Source organism: Petaurus breviceps, unplaced genomic scaffold (genome assembly GCF_028583685.1).
Source record: "Petaurus breviceps papuanus isolate PSGF00001 unplaced genomic scaffold, PetGlider_PUasm1.0 186, whole genome shotgun sequence".
NCBI classification, from domain to species: domain Eukaryota; kingdom Metazoa; phylum Chordata; class Mammalia; order Diprotodontia; family Petauridae; genus Petaurus; species Petaurus breviceps.
The window spans coordinates 33,613,169-33,631,119 of NW_027185798.1; the positions used below are offsets into that span (position 1 = coordinate 33,613,169).

Here is a 17,951-nt window from a genome sequence, read left to right on the forward strand (position 1 = left end):
CACGTTTTTTGCTGCTTACTTCTGAACTTGCTCTTTGCTTGATACACAGCCTAGAACCTAGAACCACTCTTCATCCTGGAGCATCCTAGATACAGGTCCTTCCCTGAATCAATTCAAGATCTGTGACCTGGAACTGGGTAATGAGCAACAAAGCTTCTGTTTGACTCCTATATCTATCTTCTGCACAAGCTTTAGACTCTGCTGGATTCTGGTCTCTTCTTTCCCTACTACACAACCTCTACTTGCAATGAAATGCTTCTCATGGTATTCCTGACTAGGTCCTGTTCCCATGGCTACAGATTTCTCCGTCTGTCTTCTTTTGTCAGCCTGGGCTGGAAAATTGATTCTCTGGCCCCCAACATACAGATTCACAGAACTCAGCCCATTGATGCAGGTGGGACATTTTGAGTGTCCTATCCTTGGTAAAATTGTAAGGTTGGTGAAATTTGTCTTCACTTTCTCTGTTCTTTCTTTCCTTTCCTCCTCTCCCCACAAGAATGCCCTTTGTTCTAGCCCTCTGTGCTCCTATGCTTTCCTGGAACCTTTTAGCTTCACTAATAGGAAGAGGTTAGTAACTTAATGTTTTACCCATCTTAACAGTATTTACATTAACAAAGGAACAAGGATCAGTCAGTGCTTAACATAAAAGAATGAGTGTTAATGGTAGCATTATAGACGCCTTGCTATTTGAGACGTTCTGACATTCCTGTCAGACCACAGGAAAATGCCTATTCTGCTTTAAGTACTAGGCTAAGCCTATTTCCTGAGTTGTGTCATTGATTCTTCATCCTTGTGACCAACATAAGACATAAAAGTCAGCGTTTCAGGTATAGGGTCCTAAGGTACAGGGAGCTTTGTCCTCTGCTCTTCCATGGAATTAGTGCGACCTTTGGTTGGGAGGGAAGAAAAGAGCCATTGCTATGGGGCTCCCTCTAATCCTCATAGTTCTTTCTGCCTCTAGGCAGCTAAATGGTACCATAGACAGAGAGCTGGGTGTGAAGTCAAATCCAGCCTCATCCATTTACTAGTTTTGTAACTCTGGGCAAGTCAAACTCTATCTGCCTCAGTTTCCCCAACTGTAAAATGGGGATAATAACAACACCTCTCAGGATCATTGTGAGTTATTTGTAAAATGTTTGGCACAGTGCCTGGCATAAATTATGTGCTGTACAAATGCTTATTCTTCTCTTTTTCCCTTTCCCCTTATGCTCAGGAAGCATATGGGGACCTGGCTCTTTTTGACTATATTGTTATTATGACTATATTGCTTATTGATCCAAGATAGCTTTCTAGTGCCACTTCCTAGTACCTACAGACTACCACTGTAGATTGGTGCAGTGGCCTCTTCATAACTGACCACAGATAAATGTTGGGTTCTCTTACCAGCTGTGGATTTTTATGGGAAGTCCACAATGTGATGTCTTCCTTCTTCTCCTCTGTTTTTATTTCTGTGGAAAGTAAGGTGGGGAGGTTAGAGGACAAGGGGGTTGGTTATTGATTAGATCATACTCCTAAACTGAGTGGGTAGGAAGAAAGAAGGAATGACTTGCAAAATACCCTGGGTCACCAGTCTGAGTGTTAATGTTTCACAAATCTGGAGGGATCCTTGGGCCTTTAAACCTAGTATCTGATCTCTGAAGTAAGTATAAAGTTCATATCTGATACAGAGTTTCCATATGTGATGCTCCCAACCAGGCCAACTTCCCATCACAAGTGGCTTCTGAAGCCTCCTCCCCCAAGCTAATCTCAGGACTGCTTTTGGAATCTAGCAAAAAATTTTTTTCCACAAAGTGCTGGGCTCACCTTCTGTGAGTTCAAATCTGGCCTCAGATACTTTACTAGCTGTTTGACCCTGGGCAATTCACTTAACCCTGAAGGAAATGGCAAACTACTCCAGTGTCTTTGGCAAGAAAATTCCAAATTTGGCTCCTCCCTCCTTTTTCCATTCATTCTGGTTGCATAGGAGCTACAGCCATGGTTACCATCACCTTTGAGATTTCTGGCTCTTTCCTATCTGCCTTAAAATAGGGTGTTTTTTTTTTAGTGAATAATCAAAAACAGTAAAAGCCAATGCTATATCAGACCAGTGCTTTAAAACTAGAAAAAAAAGGAGAGGCTTGATCCTACTCAGTTTCAGGATTGTATTATTCAAGGTTTAACTGAAACTGGCACTGATTTGGAAGCAGTAGCAAAATTTCTTGGTGCTTTTAGGGCAAAACTTGATTATCGTCAATGTGCAGAAAACACTCTTTGACTTTCTGGTGGCTGGTAGCATTCTGGTGGTACATGACATGATGCCTACTGATGTCTGTGTATTTGTAGCACAAGACCTAGAGACCACACAAGCCTTTGTTCAGGTATTCATCAGGTTAATCAGGTGATCTGGATACCTTGAAAAGGGATCTGAGGATGAAGTTAAAAAGCTGCTGCTAGTCTTAAAGGATTTTTCAGAGGAACAAACTGGTCATGTTGTTTGGGGCTCATGTGGTCAATGGGACTCTTAATGCATCGATTTTTTTTTAGGGGGGAAGGCAGGGAAATTGGGGTTAAATGACTTGCCCAAGGTCACACAACTAATAAGTGTGTCAAGTGTCTGAGATTGAATTTAAACTCAGGTCCTCCTGACTCCAGGGCTGGTGCTGTATTCACTGCACCACCTAGCTGCCCCCAATGCATCCATTCTTAATAGCCTTATAATGAGAATTTGGTTAAGGCTCTGTTGTGGTCTTTGTTGTAAAGCTGTTTAAATCATGGATAAGTGAAAAAGATATCAATGCAGTAGCTACTAGTCTTCAGAAAGTCAGCAGACTGATGGAACTTTTTCCTGCTAACAAAGTGTTGAGGTCTTCACAAAATATTTCACCAAAGCAGGTGTAAAAGAACCTTCTGAGTGTGCTGGGAACCAGCAAGGCATAGGAGCCGGTAAAGAGCTGCAAAACAAATGTCCTGTGGTGATCCATTGAAAGATGTAATGTCGTATGTATATCAGGGAGGGGATAAAGAAAAACAATATCCCAGAATGGATCGTCACAGGCATAGTCTGGTCAAGTGTAATGATCTCTGTAGAATGGAACCAAAGGAGGAGCCATCATAAGCCATCAAGCTTGTGAAACAATGCAGTAGCCCTTGCTGCCTTTACTATTCAGGGTCAATCTCAGCTGATTCTGTTACTGAACATTCAGGAGTATACTGTTACAACATCATTCATTTCATGAAAACCTTCCAGGAAATCGTGGTGCTTTTTGATAAAGCTGAAGTCCTGATTGAAGAGCCCATTTTGAAATGGGCTTATGCAAAGATGTACATGTTGCAAAGAGGAAAAGTGTCTTTCTTGAACAAATGAAAAAAATTGCAGAGTGGTTCAAGAATGCAGAAGAATCTGAGTCAAAAGTGGAAGGAGACTGAATTGTGAAACTACATGCCCAGTAAAGCAAACAGAAGTTGTAGATGAAATGTTCTATTTTCCCATGTCCTTCTGGTTCTGACATCTTCCTACCTCCATGTATCAGGCATGACATGTCAAATTTATTAAAACTGTTAACTATGGTTACTGAAAAATGGGTTGAGTTTTTAAAACCATGTTTTTTTAAGTAGCTACAGGAGTTATAGATTTGAATCCAATGTTGTATTAGTCTTTTCTACCTCCTGTATTTTCTACTGTAATAATATAATTTAAGGACTTTCACAATGAAAGTTCATTTTATCCCTGGGTTTTCTATAAACAGTTTACAAGACATGATTTGATTAAAAATAATTCATTATGGAAATTCTATTTGCAAATTAAACTATACAAGTATCCAAAGTCAAAAGGCAAATGACTTGTGTGATAATTTGGTATAAAATGAACAGGCAGCATTAATTGTGTTCAGAAACCCATTCATTATATGATAATCTCCTATATAAAACCCCCAGGATTAATTTCTGAACATTGATTCTAAGGTAATTAGCTCATTTTTTGGTTGACATTACTAAAGAGTATTTCTGTTAACACTTATTTTATTTTTTGACATTATTAAAAGTTTAATCAAAGGCTTTCCAAGTAGCCTACAGTTAAAATTTCTATTACCCTTGCTCCCTGGTTTCTCACTTGTAAGTGAAGGAATTGGTGGGAAGCAATTCAGAAAAATGAAGGCAGCACAAATGACCAGGGAGGTGGAAAGAAGAAAATTAAGATCTCTCCGCTGCATGCTTTTCTGCATTCGGTGTTTTAGCCAGCAAAAATAGGTGAACGTCTATTACGCCACTATCTCCAGGCCTACCTACAAATGTATTATTAAAATAGTCTTGTCATTCTCAGGATCTTGCACTTTAGAGAACCCTATGTTCACAGGATGGGAATCATTAAAGGGAGTGAATGTAAAGAAATGACAAATATCCTAAATCAGGGGTGGGGAACCTGCAGACTCGAGGTCACATGTGGCCTTCTAGGTCCTCAAGTGTGACCCTTTGACTGAATCCGATGGGATTTCCCTTTGGGACTCCAAGCATAACTGTCACATCTGTCCTGTTGTCTTAGAGACATTCTGTTCATTCTATTGAAATGCAATGATGTGATACCACTTGGCCATACAGGACTGTCTTCATTCTTTAGCATATACAGGGATGACTTAAGCATCTGCCCAATATCTACCCCCATGGCCATTTTCTTCTTGCCACAAGCCAAAAAAGTGTCCTTTCCAGCTCTCAGTCTTTTGATTCTGATGGATTATTTTTTTCTTTTATCTTTGCTGATAATTTGTCTAGATACTTAGCATAGCTATTAGAAGATGAGTCAGTGATTGTTGTCTCATTTTTGGCAGCTAAATTTTGTGGTGGGCAAACAATATTTTAAGTAATCATTTTGAAATAAGGTGCTCTTCACTCTTCATCAAAGCTGGAAACAACGTCACCAGGATGTCAGTGAAATAATGCCCTATCTTAGTATGTGTCCTTAAGAGCCAAGAATTTGGTAAAGAAAATTACAAGTACACTTTGAGGAAATGGAGTGTAATATAATTTGAAACTATAATAGCGTTATAAGGAAAAAACATTGTAACTAATAGTCTTGTGAGTGGAATTTATTTTAGATTATTATTTTAGATATTTATTTCATATGTAGATATTATGTATCTATTCAATAGGTTTCTATTGTGGTGATCTTCTTCCTTTGTAATTTGTAATCCTAAAGACTTTTTTTTTTAAATAAAGGCTACCCTTAAACATGAAAAAATAATTTCCAAATTGGGTCACAAAGCGTCAGACATGACTGAAAATTGAAATGGATCCCATAAGTCACTTCTTCAGAGATCGGATGAACCAAGTGAAGCCTGAGAGGAGTGCAAAAAAAGACTTTAAAATTAATTTTTAAAAAAGACTAAAAAGAACATTTTAGGGGTGGCTAGGTGGCACAGTGAATAGAGCACCAGCCCTGGAGTCAGGAGGACCTGAGTTCAAATCCAGCCTCAGACACTTACAAAAATGAGCCGTGTGACCTTGGGCAAGTCACTTAACCCCAATTACCCTCCCCCAAAAAAGGCAAAAAAAATTAATGAAAAAGAACATTTTGATCCCTAGGCTTAAAGTAATGTAACTTTTAGTAATGTCAGTGCTGGGTGCATACTCTTTGCCCTTCCCTGGTAGGCCACCTGTAGAGACATCTCACTACTAGTACAACTAACTAGCAGTTGTGATCTTGGGCAAATCACTTCTCTGGGCCTCAATTGCCCTGTCTGCAAAAGGAAGGGGTTGTTGACTGACTGATTATTACTGGTCCATAAGAAATGAAAATGATGAAGAATAAAATGAACACAAAGAATTTTTTTTGAGGGAGGAAGGCAAGGCAGTTGGCGTTAAGTGACTTGCCCAAAGTCACACAGCTAGTAAATGTGTCAAGTGTCTGAGGTCACATTTGAACTTTGGTCCTCCTGACTTCAGGGCTGTTGCTCTACTCACTGCACCACCTAGCTGCCCCCATATAAAGAATTTTCAAGACTAATTAGAAATGCTGAACAAGGATATCCACATTTGAATGGTACCTAATTGACTCTTTAAACGCTTTTCTTTCCTTTCTCCTTCTGCTTGTGGGTGGCTTTCTGCTTTACAATGTAGGTTTTATAAAAGATTTGTGATGAGCCCGAAAGTCGGGCTATACCTTTTCTTCATAAAGGCCCACCTAACACTCCATTCCCTAATTATTCATTCTAGCTGGCCTGGACTCAGGCCACAGCTCTGCCCTCCTCCCACCTCAGCCTCCCATTTGCCGTGGGATTCGGTACCTGGTACTTCCTCTGTTACTACTAGCTTCACGGGCTTGCTACCTAGACCCATTCAGGCAAGTATATACCAAACAACCCCTGAATCCTGTCCGTGCTCTGTGTGTGTGTGTGTGTGTGTGTGTGTGTGTGTGTGTGTGTGTGTGTGCTCTTTCTAGGGCTGGACAAGCCACTTGAACTTTCTAAGCCTCAGTTTCCTCATCTGTAAAACTGAGAACAAATAAAATCCAGGTGATATGTATGTGAAAATGTTTTATAGTCTTATGGATATGCCCATGTAAGGGATTATTATTATTAGGGCAAATACAAAAGAAATAGAAGACTCCCTCCTGACCTCTGAGGAACGTCCAATCAACTTCCAATCATGAAGGGGAGCCAAGATAAGCAGACTTGAAAAAGTCAGAAGAGCCCTTAGGAAGCAGGTAAATAAAGATGACCTTCTGAACCATAGCCCTCCCATTCATCCTGAGACCTTCAGCAGCAAGTGAGTTTCCATCTTGATTTAGATGGTAGTGGGGGACGTGGCTCGATGGGGAGGAGATGGAAAGATCTTCTATATCCTCTAACACAGAAGCAGGAAGGATCAAGTTGTGGGTATGGGATCTGGAACAGTTTGTTTTTCTGAATTAGATAGTTAGTGAAGAGGGATGACAAGAAATTAAATTATATTGGGTCTGGATGTGGGCTGAAGATTTTGGGCTGGATGTAGAAACTGAGGAGTCTATTTCAGTTCAACTCGCAGAATCATAGGGTTGAAAGGGGCCTCAGAGACCACCTACTCCAAACCATACTTGAACAAGAAATGTCCTTGCTGCATGACAAAATGGTCATCCAGACTCACTCTGGGCTAGCCACTATGCTAAGCAAGATGAAAAATAGTTGCTGCCCTCAAGGAGCTTATATTTATGGAGGGACACAATATTTATGCAGATGAAAGTATTTTGAGGGGGAAGAGAGCCCTAACAATTACAGGGGTCAGGAAGGCTTCCTGTAGGAGATCACACTTGAATTGTCTTAGATGAAGCTGAGAATTCTAAGTAACAGAAATCGGGGTGGGGTGGGGGTGAGGCCATGCATTCCAGACCTGAGGGACAGACAGTGCAAAGATACAGAGATAGAATACATGCTGAGTTCATGAAATGGCAAGCAGCCCAGTTTGGCTGTTAGATAAGGCAGACTAATAAAAGTCAGTCTGGAAATGTAGACCTTTGCCAGACTGGGAAGAGCATTAAGAAGATCATATGTAGCCAGGACCCAATGTACAGACTTTGGTTCCGAGTCCTGCCCATATAGTGGCACTGGCCACATCCATCTACAATGATGATTGGTTCCCTAAATCAGAGATTGTCCCTAGACTCTTTGTAGCCCTCTTGGGTACAGGAGAAGGCCCTCTGTCTAGACCTGACCTCATTTGAGATCAGATCAGATCTAAAGAGCTTTTGGCTTACCCTAGGTTAAGCATACATAAAGCAGGAATAAAAAGTAAAGTGAATTTTTAAAATAGCAAAGAGAGACATTCAGAGCTCAGTTACAAGGCATCTTTCCTGTGTCTCCCTGTTTCTATTCCCTTCTCCCTCTCTGTCCTCAGATTGACAGCAGCACCTAGCTATTCAACTGTCCTTTCCCTTTAGCTAGATAATAGGTTATTAAATCTCAATCCCTTTAATTCTCCAAATCCATGAATCCCTGCTTCTATACCAACAGAATGGGAGGACAAAGTAAACAGGATGACACCATTTAGGCCCAATCAGCGAAGTCTTTAAAATTAATCTCATAGCATGGTCACAGATTGAAAGTTAAGAAGGACCTTTAGTAGGGACCTGTAGTCTTTAGAAATTGTTTTAAAAATATATTTTAATTTATTTCATGATTTTCCAGTTACATTTTTAAAATGTTAAATGTTCATTTAAAAATTTTTTGAGTTCCAGATTCTCTCCCTCTGCTTGCCCCTCCCCCACCCCCTTGAAAAGGCAAGCAATATATCAATTATTCAAATCATTGTAATGGGAATGTAAATTTAAAGATCTTCCCTGCCCCTAGGCTAAAGTGCACCTGGAGCCTGGGGTGGGAGGCTTGTTTTTCAGTAGATACTTCTTGACTGGCCAGTGAGTCAATAAGGTTGTTACATTCTCTGAGCCAAGAGAAGGCTATATAAGCCTTGATGTGAGGCTTTGTTTTGGGGCTCACTTTGAGAAGTGTTGTGTGATTTGATATGGATTCTGGGAAGCCGTTGATCAGAGCCCCCCCCTTTGAAACCCAGATGTTGATTGGGCATGGATATAATGGTTGGACAGTTTGAAATCTGTCTACTTGATCTGTTTCTGTCTTGATAATTCTGCCTGTATACTTTGAAGTTCGGGGTGCTGACCTCTTGCCCCTGAACTAGGTAAACGATACATGTTTGACTGATTAAAGTAAGCTTGTTAACCCATTTTGAGTTGCTTTCCTTTATAAAAGCAGATCCAAGAACCTGTGGTGGCAGCAAACCCTGAGGACGCTTGGGGTGCTTGCTGCTACAATCATGTAGTCTTAATTGCCTCATTTTACAGATGAGGAAAAAGACCCAGTTAGGTAACATGACTTGCTCCAGGTCACATGTGTAGCAAATGACAGAGCTGAGATTTGAAGCTTGACTTTCTGACTATCAGTTCAGGTCTTCTGAGTCAGTGAATGGAGTAATTTTTGGAAAATATAATTTTCTGGAGTATCTCAAGAGGGATGTCTTGTTCTCTCTGGTCTAGGGAGATCAGGTTGAGCTTGATTGCTCATGAAGCTCCAGAAAGGAGCAGAGCTTTGCCACTTTCTTAACCGATCTTCTTCCTTGAAAGTCATGCTGGAGGAAGCTGGAACACTCAATGACATTTGCTTTTGCCTTGATGACACACTTGGGGTGTGTGTGTGTGTGTGTGTAGGAAGAAATGAATAGTTTACTTGAGGCTTGATGCTTTCACTCATTGGTTCTGGATCACTTCAGCATTTTCTCTTAGTATTCCCCTCCCTGCCTCCAATAACCCCAAATTCTCTGTTCTTGCCAAATTAGTCTCACTCTCCACTGAACCTGTCCCGTCTTCTATCCATTCCAAGACTTTGACCAGGTCATTTTCCTCTACTCTGTTCTCTGTAAAACAAAGGGATCAGACTCAGGGAAGTTGCTTCATCTCTTTCTTCCTCTGTAAAATGATGCACTGAACTCTAAATCTATGGGACCATGACCTTTCTCCAGGTCCCAGCTCAAGTCTAACCTTTCCCATTAAGCCCTTCCAACCTCTCTAGCTGGTTCTGACCTTTTCTTCTCTATAACTTAGAACCATACTTTACTGTGCTCTTCCTTTGGCAGTGAGTTACACATCACTTTTAGAAATCTCTAGTATTTACTGTATTTCCATTTTGTTGAGTGAATGAAAGGATATGCTGTTTTTGTGACTTTTCATGTATTTATGTCTTATCTCCTCAACTAGTATATAAGCTATGTGAGGACAAAGAATGTGTCTTATATTTCTTCGTGGAGTCAGGGATAGAGGGAAAGGAGATAGAAGACATGTGGCCACAGGAAGAAGATCAACAATAGTATAATAAATGTTCAGTTGAACTGAAGGTAGTACAGGCTTGCCTTGTTTTTTTGCACTTTATTTTTGCATTTTTTGCATATTTTATTTTTCTATTTCTTACAAATTGAAGGTATATGGCAGCTCTGCATCAAGCAAGTTTATTGGCACCATTTTTCCAACAGCATGTGCTCACATGGTGTGTCTGTTTCACATTTTGGTAATTCTCGCAATATTTCAAACTTTCTCATTATAATTATATTTATTATGGTAAGCTGCAATCAGTGATCTTCAGTATTACAATTGTAATTGTTTTGGAGCACCGCAAATTGTACCCACGTAAGATGATAGATTTAATCCAGAAATAGGTATATTCTGACTGCTCCACCAGCCTGCTGTTTCCCTGTCTCTCTCCCACTCCTTGGGACTCCCTATTCCCTAAGACAGTATTGAAGAATATTGCATAAACTTAGTTGACAGAGCAGCAGAAGGGTTTGGGAGAAGTGATTCCAATTTTGAAAGAAATTCTGCTGTGGGAAAATGATATCAAACAGCATTGCATGCTTCAGATAAATCTCTCATGAAAAGAGGAGTCAATGGATACAGCAAACCTCATTCATTTCCATCTTATTTTAAGAACTGTCACAGCCACTCCAACCTCCAGCAACCACCACCCTTCTCAGCCAGCAGACATCAACATGGAGGCAAGACCCTCCATCAGCAAAAAGATAATGACCCACTGAGGGAGGGCTCAGATGATGGTTAGCATTTTTAAAGCAATATTTTTGAATAAGGGACATTGTTTTTTCAGACATGATACTGTTGCACCCTTCATAGACTATAGCATAGTGTAAACATAACTTTTATATGTACTGGGAAACAAAAAAAAGATTGTGTGGCTTGCTTTATTGCAATAGTCATTTAATCTCAGTGGTCTGGAACCAAACCTGCAATATCTCTGACAACTGGGTAACAGAGACAAGAGGTGCTCTGAGAGCTCACTATGGGAGAAGGTGAATGAGGATAGAGTCACTGAGGAAGAGGGACTTGATCTGAGTCCCAGGAATAGAACAAGTGGGATATAGATCAGAAGAGGAAATGGCAGAGAGGGCCAGGTATATGTGTGTGGTGTACATGAAGGTACACTGTGAGCAGAAAACCCAAAGCTGGCTTGTTTAGTCATTCATGCTCTCAGGACCCTTAGCAATAGCTGTGTGGCTCCCACCTATGAGGACAAGGTACATTTTGTGTTCATATGTATGTGTGGAAATTGGGGATGTAAAGGATAACTTGGTTTTCCAGAGTTGAGAGCACAGCTTAGGTGGACGAAGGATTATTAGACCACTGAGTCTCCAACCTGTGGTTATGTTCAGCTCTCCTTTTCTTGCCTTGGTGCATTGAGTGACCTTTCACCCTCATTTCTAATCGTGGGCTGGGGGATTCAGGTCATCCAACAGCACTGGTGCCAGACAACCTCGTTGTGTGGGTGATAGTGATAGAGATCTCTGTTTTGTTCATCACTTTGGCCTGGGCTGGACGCCAGAGTAACCGGTTGGGCCCACCTGTCCCAAGCCAGCTGTCCTGGGGAGCAGGGTTGGGCAGCTTCTTAATGCTGCATTCGGCCTGTTCCTGCTGTCCTTCTCTAGCTGCCTCTTTTGCTGGCGTGAGGCTCCCCAACCCACTGTGGGACAGGAGGACAAGCAGTCACCACAGTTAGAAGATAGAGTGGGAGAGTGAAAGGAAGAAATTGCCCATAGGTGGAAAGCTTCTCTGCAAAAAAGAGACAGGTAAAGAATTCAAGGACTGTGTGTGGGTGAGGGAAACAGAGACAGGCAGAGACAGACAGAGCTGCTCAGGAAGATTGCTGCTGCCCTGGCCTTAGCTGTCTTGTTTAGTTGGCAGGTGGCACAGAAACAGGGAAATCCTCAAGCTTTGGCCTAAATGAGGCTGCTATCTCAGTGAAATTGGCTTCTCTTCTACCTCAAGGAAAGAACTGAGGAATGACTTGCCCAAGATTACTTGGTAGTGTCCTGGATTCGAATCCAGAAGAGCTAGTGCTTTCCACTCTCCCTCATCCTAGGTGCTCAGTAAGTCTGGGGAGGCTGGGTAGAGGGGTGAGATTATTGATGGTCAGAATCAGGGTGGCTGCTGATGAACACTGGCCCCCTTCCTTGGGACAGAGCACTCAGGTTTGTTTGGGACTTTGCAGTCCCTCATGGCCTCAAGCTCTATGGGCCAGCTGACAGAGAGGCGGGGCATAGGTCATTTCAACTTAGACCACAAGGTCCTGTTAAATAGATCAGCTTTTAAATCAACCTTTGTTCAACCAAAGTCCAGCAGGTTCCAAGTCTAGCACCTGTCAGCAGTGAGAGAATTTCCAGGGTAAAACAAAGAGCTTCAGTCCTGTATACAGGTAAGAAATCCTCTTTCAAATTTCTCAGGATGTGACGTTGCTAATGTGGCCAGGCTGTCGCTAGCTTTGGCCAGGGAGAAGGCACTGGCTGGACTTCCTTCTTCTTCCCTGTTTTTTCTTTTCCTCAAGTAGGTAGCCAGTTCTCTGGGGGATAGATAGCTTAGAAAGAAAGATGGAAACCCTTTCAGCTGCTATTCATCTGGGAAGGGAGGTGAGGAGGCTTCTTAGGAAAGATACAATCTGGTGTTCTATGGTCTCTTGGTCTGGGGCATGAGTTCCTGTCCTCTAATAAGAAACTCCTTGACTTGGCTTTTAAGCCAAAGAAATAGACTGTTCAGTTCCCCTCCTGAAAAGTGGCTGTCCTTTTAGGTTTCCTTCTTCTCCTAACTACTCTGAAGTAGAAAGGGGTAAGAGTAAGCAGTATATGGGATCTCCATAGTATTGCGAGGAAAATAGCCCTGGAGGACGAGGTAGGTTTACGTAGGCAGCTAAATGGAACAGTGGACAGAGGGATGGGCCTGGCCAACTCAAGAAGAGTTAGATTCAAATAGTCTCAGACACTTAGAATCTATGTGACCCTAGGTAAGTCACGTAACCTCAGTCTGCCTCGGTTTCCTTAACTACAAAATGGGACTAATAATAGCACCTATCCCCAAGGGTTGTTATGATCAAATGAAATAATAATTGTAAAGCACTTAGCACAATGTCTTAATAAATGTTTGTTTCCCTCCTTCTGAATTAATTATTAATAATTATTTAATTTAATTATTAATAATTCAGATTAGAACTCCATGACTAAGATGTGGCCAGGAACTGAGGTGATTATTTGAATCAAGTGGGGTTTTGACTTGAAAAGTACCTATTGGTTTTACTATAAGATCTTTCTCTGGAGAATGGGGAACATAGCTCCTTCCCCTCTTTGGGACAGAGCACTTCAAAACGTTTTTGGGTGATTGAGAGTGACTCAGTCTTTAGCTGGTATCACCAGGTTTCCCTACCAAATGTTTTCCAATGAGTTATTCCTTCTCCCTTTTTTATTCTAGGGGAGGTTCTGACATTGAGGAGAAAAGGTCTTGTAAGGCTGTGGGCCCCTCACCAGAAGTTTGAGGGCAATTGGGAACTCGGCTGGTGGGGATAACTTGCTTTCTCCCTAACCTTTGGAGGGCAGGATAAGGAAGCAGCACTGTCTCAAGCCCCGGGAAAACCTGTGTAGGGTCCTGGCATCATGGGAGTTTGTCATGGGTAACACAGCCCCCACTCTGAGGTTAGGCAGAGTGAATACAAAGTACAGTAGAGACTTGTTTATCTTGTCCTCATCTGGCCTACCCATTTATCAAGACCATTTGGCTGTGAAAACATGCAGAGTCTGACCATCTTTCTCTCTGTTTCTAAGTTAAGGATTGCCTGTAGCCTTTTGCACTGCTGGTGACTTTCTGTACTTATCTCCTGTGGAATCAGCAGAAACCACTCTGGATTTTCTCATTTTTTTCCCCTTAAAAACTTACGACTCTTAAGTGTTGTAGAGATTTTCTTGGTCATGAAATTTTACAGGGTTTTAGCTAAAGTAAGTACTGTTAGGAAATACATGTCCTATGAAACATTTAACTCTCATTGAAAGTGGTAGGACTGCCACAAAGCAGCTGCTGTGACTTGGTGAGAGATTTAGAACGGAAAGAAACCTCAAAGTCCAAGCCCTGTCATTTATGCAAATGAGGAAAATGGGGGGACCCAGAGAGGTTAAGGGACTTGCTTGTGGTTACCTAGGTAGTGAGTGATAGAGGCAGAATTTGAAGTCAGATCTTCTGACTCCAGAGTGGATAGTCTTTTCATCATATCACAGTTTTCTATGGGGAAATGCTTAATGTTAAGGGCTCCATGTTTGTTTAGAAGAACAAGACATTCTTATACAATACCCACATCTGCTAAGCCTCTACAGGTACAAGGAACCCCTCAAGGCTTAGGATGCCAAGATACCCACCAAGAAGTCTTAGGGGCTCTTGACTGAGGTTTCTGGCAATTCACCATGGGCTGATCGAAGAAAATGACCAGAAAGCTCATTGTGTGCAATATTACTTCAGCTAAGTCTTGCAACTTGTAAGAATATGAGTTCTTGTTCTTTCTAAGGACCAGGTCTGAGCTTGAGGGAAGGGGAAAGGGGTTTTAAAAGTATAATGGGTGACTGTCAAGTGTCTGCCAGAAATATAATAGTGATGAGTGGTATTTAGGGGGTACAGTTTGCTTTCTTAGGCTGTGGGGAGAGAAGGACTGGTAGTTGTAGTGTGATGTGAATCATTCCTCCTTTATTGACCTCAATAAACTGAGGTAAGAGACCCTTTGGAAGCTTTCTATCTCAGTGTTTAAAAGTCTTATCTCACCAGTCAGAATTGACTCTGGAGTCAGATTCTCATCTTAGTGACAAACAACCAAGAGGCCTCAAGGTTGTTTATTAGGTTTGATTGAGTGAATCATTCAACTCTCTGAATTTCATACATTGTTCTTACCATAACATACTGGGCAGGGGTTCATCTCTAGTGCAAATTGCATAGACCCTTGTAGCCAAAGGTCCTTGACATTGTTCCAAGGAGCTGCTTCTTACTGTACAGGCTCAAGCGTCTCTCAGGGCTTTGATAGAGAGGAATCTGGGTTGGGCTGCAATGTCTTCGTCCTACTTTCCTTGTAACTCATGGGAGGGGAGAGATGGGGCAGGTAGAACAAAAAGGAATCTAAGTGAAATACTTGTTAATTCGTTAATTCTATCCTCGATTCGTCCCTTGTTTCTGTGCAGATGTATATCTCCCAAGCCTAGAATCGACTCCCTCCTCATCACTTTCTTCCAGAATCCTTATCTTCCTTCTCAGCCAAGGTGCCACCTCTTCCCTGGAAGCCTGTTCAGATTTCTCATCTTTGCCTCCAAATGCTGGTTGCTAATTCTTTTTGCTGGCTCTCTCTTCAAATTAAATAGTATTATAATCTATATACATGTTGTAGTCCCCCCTTCTCCCATAAAACTGTAAGCTACTTGAGGGTAGAGACTATTATGTTTTCCCCTCCTTTGGGTACCCAGCATTTGGTATAGTTATGGTTTGGTTGTTTCAGTTGTGTCAGACTCTTCATAACCCCATTTGGTTGTTTATTTTTTTTGGGGGGGAGCGCAAAGATATTGGAGTGGTTCATCATTTCCTTCTCCTGTTCATTCTACAGATGAGGAAACTGGGGCAAATTGGGTTAAGTGACTTGCCCAGAGTTATGCAGCCTGTAAGTATCTGAGACTGGATTTGAACTCGGGTCTATGTTGACTCTAAGCCTGGCACTCCATCCACTACACCACCTAACTGCTCCTTAGTATAATTAATTTGCACTTGCTATATGCTTCTTATGAGTTTGTTGAATTGAATAAATGTCTGGAGGTTTAGTAGAAGACATTTATCATGGCTGAATTTCCTCTCTAGAAGGGGTCTTGAATAATTCTGATGACACTATAGTGATGGAAGAGGCAGAAGAGGCAGGATTGTAAGTTGTCTGTCCTTTTCCTGAAGGGGAAAGATTGGTGTCTGAGTCCATTTGTTCAATTCCCAATCAGGGCACTTTAGGTAGATATAGTCATTCTGTATCAGTATGTACAAGAGTATGGCTTGAATGGAGAGAAGACTTAGAATCCCTCCTACTTTTCTCATCTGTAAAATGAGCTGGAGAAGAAAATGGCAAGAAAATGGTCTCACCTTCAGGCTAACTTGAGAGTGGAAGGCTCAGGGGACTAGTGCAAGACTGGGGATTCTCTAGGAACTTTAAATCTTTCCGCAAGAATTACTACCTAGGGCTTATACAGTAGGGGGATAACAGAAAGTCAGAGTCCTAGGGACATGAAATTCTTCTACCTGTCAACTGAAGATGTTTGTCCAGAAGAGTTCTGAAGTTCCCTTACTAATATCTGGTGATCCTAGAGGAACTAGTTGCTGGGGTGGAGATGAGGGAAATCCTCATGGGAAGTGACATGAATGACATTACATCCTAGAGTTTGTAATAGAAGAAAGGAAATCTGGGTGTAGTTTGTTTGGCAGGTGCTCTAGATTTTGGGAAGGCAGATTTCAGAGGGTACAGAGGAAAGATAGGTGGGATCCCATGGACTAAAATGCTTCAGAGGAAGTCAGTCCAGGAGGAATAGGAAGTGTTTATGAATGAAATTCTGAAGTCACAAAGGGAAACAGTTCCAATGAGGAGAAAAAAGGGATTTGTCTAAAGAGACTGATGTGCATGCATAAGGAACTCAACAACCTAGATTTTGTTTATTTTAATTTTTTTAATTTTTGCTTTTTTTGGAGGAGGGAAGATAGGGCAATTGGGGTTAAGTGACTTGCCCAAGGTCACACAGCTAGTACTAACCTAGATATTTTAAAAGACATGTACTGAAGATAGAAGTAAATCAGAGAATGGCATTTGAGTGTGAGGTGGTCCTGTAAAATAATGTTAGAAATGTTAAAGGTCAGAATGATCTGGTGCTGGTAAAGGAAGCTAAGGATAACAAAAAGGGGTTAGTTTTTTTAAAGCTACTTTTTGGGGAAAAAAAGGAGGAATGATTCACATCACACTACAACTACCAGTCCCCTTTTCGTGGGGAGGATGGAACAATGATACCTAACAAAAGAGAAAGCAGAGTGCTCAATTTTTTTTTTTTTTGCTTTTTGGAGGGCAATTGGGGTTAAGTAACTTGCCCAAGGTTACCCAGCTAGTGTTTTTGTGTGGGTGTTAAGTGTCTGAGGCCAGAACCGAACTTGGGTCCTCCTGACTCCGGGCCGGCACTTTACTCACTGCAACACCTAGCTGCCCAGAGTGCTCAATTCTTAAAGGAAAAATCAACTTTTTAATAGAAATTAAAGAACAAAAATGACTTAACAGGGAGTTGTTACCCAAGACAGATAAGAAGATAAGAGGGTACCTAGCTGCCCTTGGTGAAGTGCATAGAAGGCTGGGCTTGAGGTTAGAAAGACATTATCTTCATGAGTTCAAATGTGGCCTCAGATACTTACTAGCTGTGTGACCCTGATCAAGTCATTTAACCCTGTTTGCCTCAATTTTTTCATCTGTAAAATGAGCTGGAGAAGAAAATGGCAAACCATTCTAGCTTTTTTTTTTTTTGCCAAGAAAACCCTAAAAAGGGGTGGCCAGGTAGCACAGAGAGTAAGAGCACTGGCCCCACTATTGGGGTGACCTGGGGAATCGAATCTGGGCTCAGACACTTAGCATCTACCCAGAAACACCTGGCTGTGTAACCTTGAGCAAGTTACTTAACCCCAGTTGCTTAGGGGTGGCCAGGTGGCTCTGCGAGTAAGAGCGCTGGCTGTAGTGTTGGGATGACCTGGGATCAAATCTGGGCTCAGATACTTAGCACCACACCCAGAAATAACTGGCCATGTAACCTTGAGCAAGTTACTTAATCCCAATTGCTTTAAAAAAAAAAAAAAGAAAACCCTAAAAAGTGTTGTGAAGAGTCAGACATGACTAAAAAACAATTGTACACGAATATAAAGGCTACCCTTGATGAATTAAAATTTCTTGGCCCAGATGAAATGTATCTCCATGTCCTAAAAGAAATTGCAGGTGTGGTTGCTCAGCCACCGTCAGTGGTATTTGAAAGGCTGTGGAAAATGGGAGCAGGATGCAAGATTGGAGGACAAATGTTCTGACTTTCAAAAAAAAAAGGGAGAGAACAAAGTCTGAAAACTATAGGCCAGTTAGTTTGACTTT

The 17,951-nt window shown here is 41.5% G+C and overlaps 1 protein-coding gene and 1 pseudogene across 1 annotated transcript in view; both read left to right on the forward strand.

Annotated features, from left to right (window-relative positions):
* Nucleotides 1–388: 388 nt before the first annotated feature.
* On the forward strand, nt 389–5,146 carry LOC138162233 (eIF5-mimic protein 2-like; annotated as a pseudogene).
* Nucleotides 5,147–11,428: 6,282 nt separating this feature from the next.
* Nucleotides 11,429–17,951, forward strand: part of PDZK1 (PDZ domain containing 1) — a 37,506-nt gene continuing 30,983 nt past the window's right edge. Inside the window, exons 1-2 of the mRNA XM_069090170.1 lie at nt 11,429–11,583; nt 12,129–12,209. The gene's annotated coding sequence lies outside the window, so the exon portion shown is untranslated. The remainder of the gene's footprint in view (nt 11,584–12,128; nt 12,210–17,951) is intronic.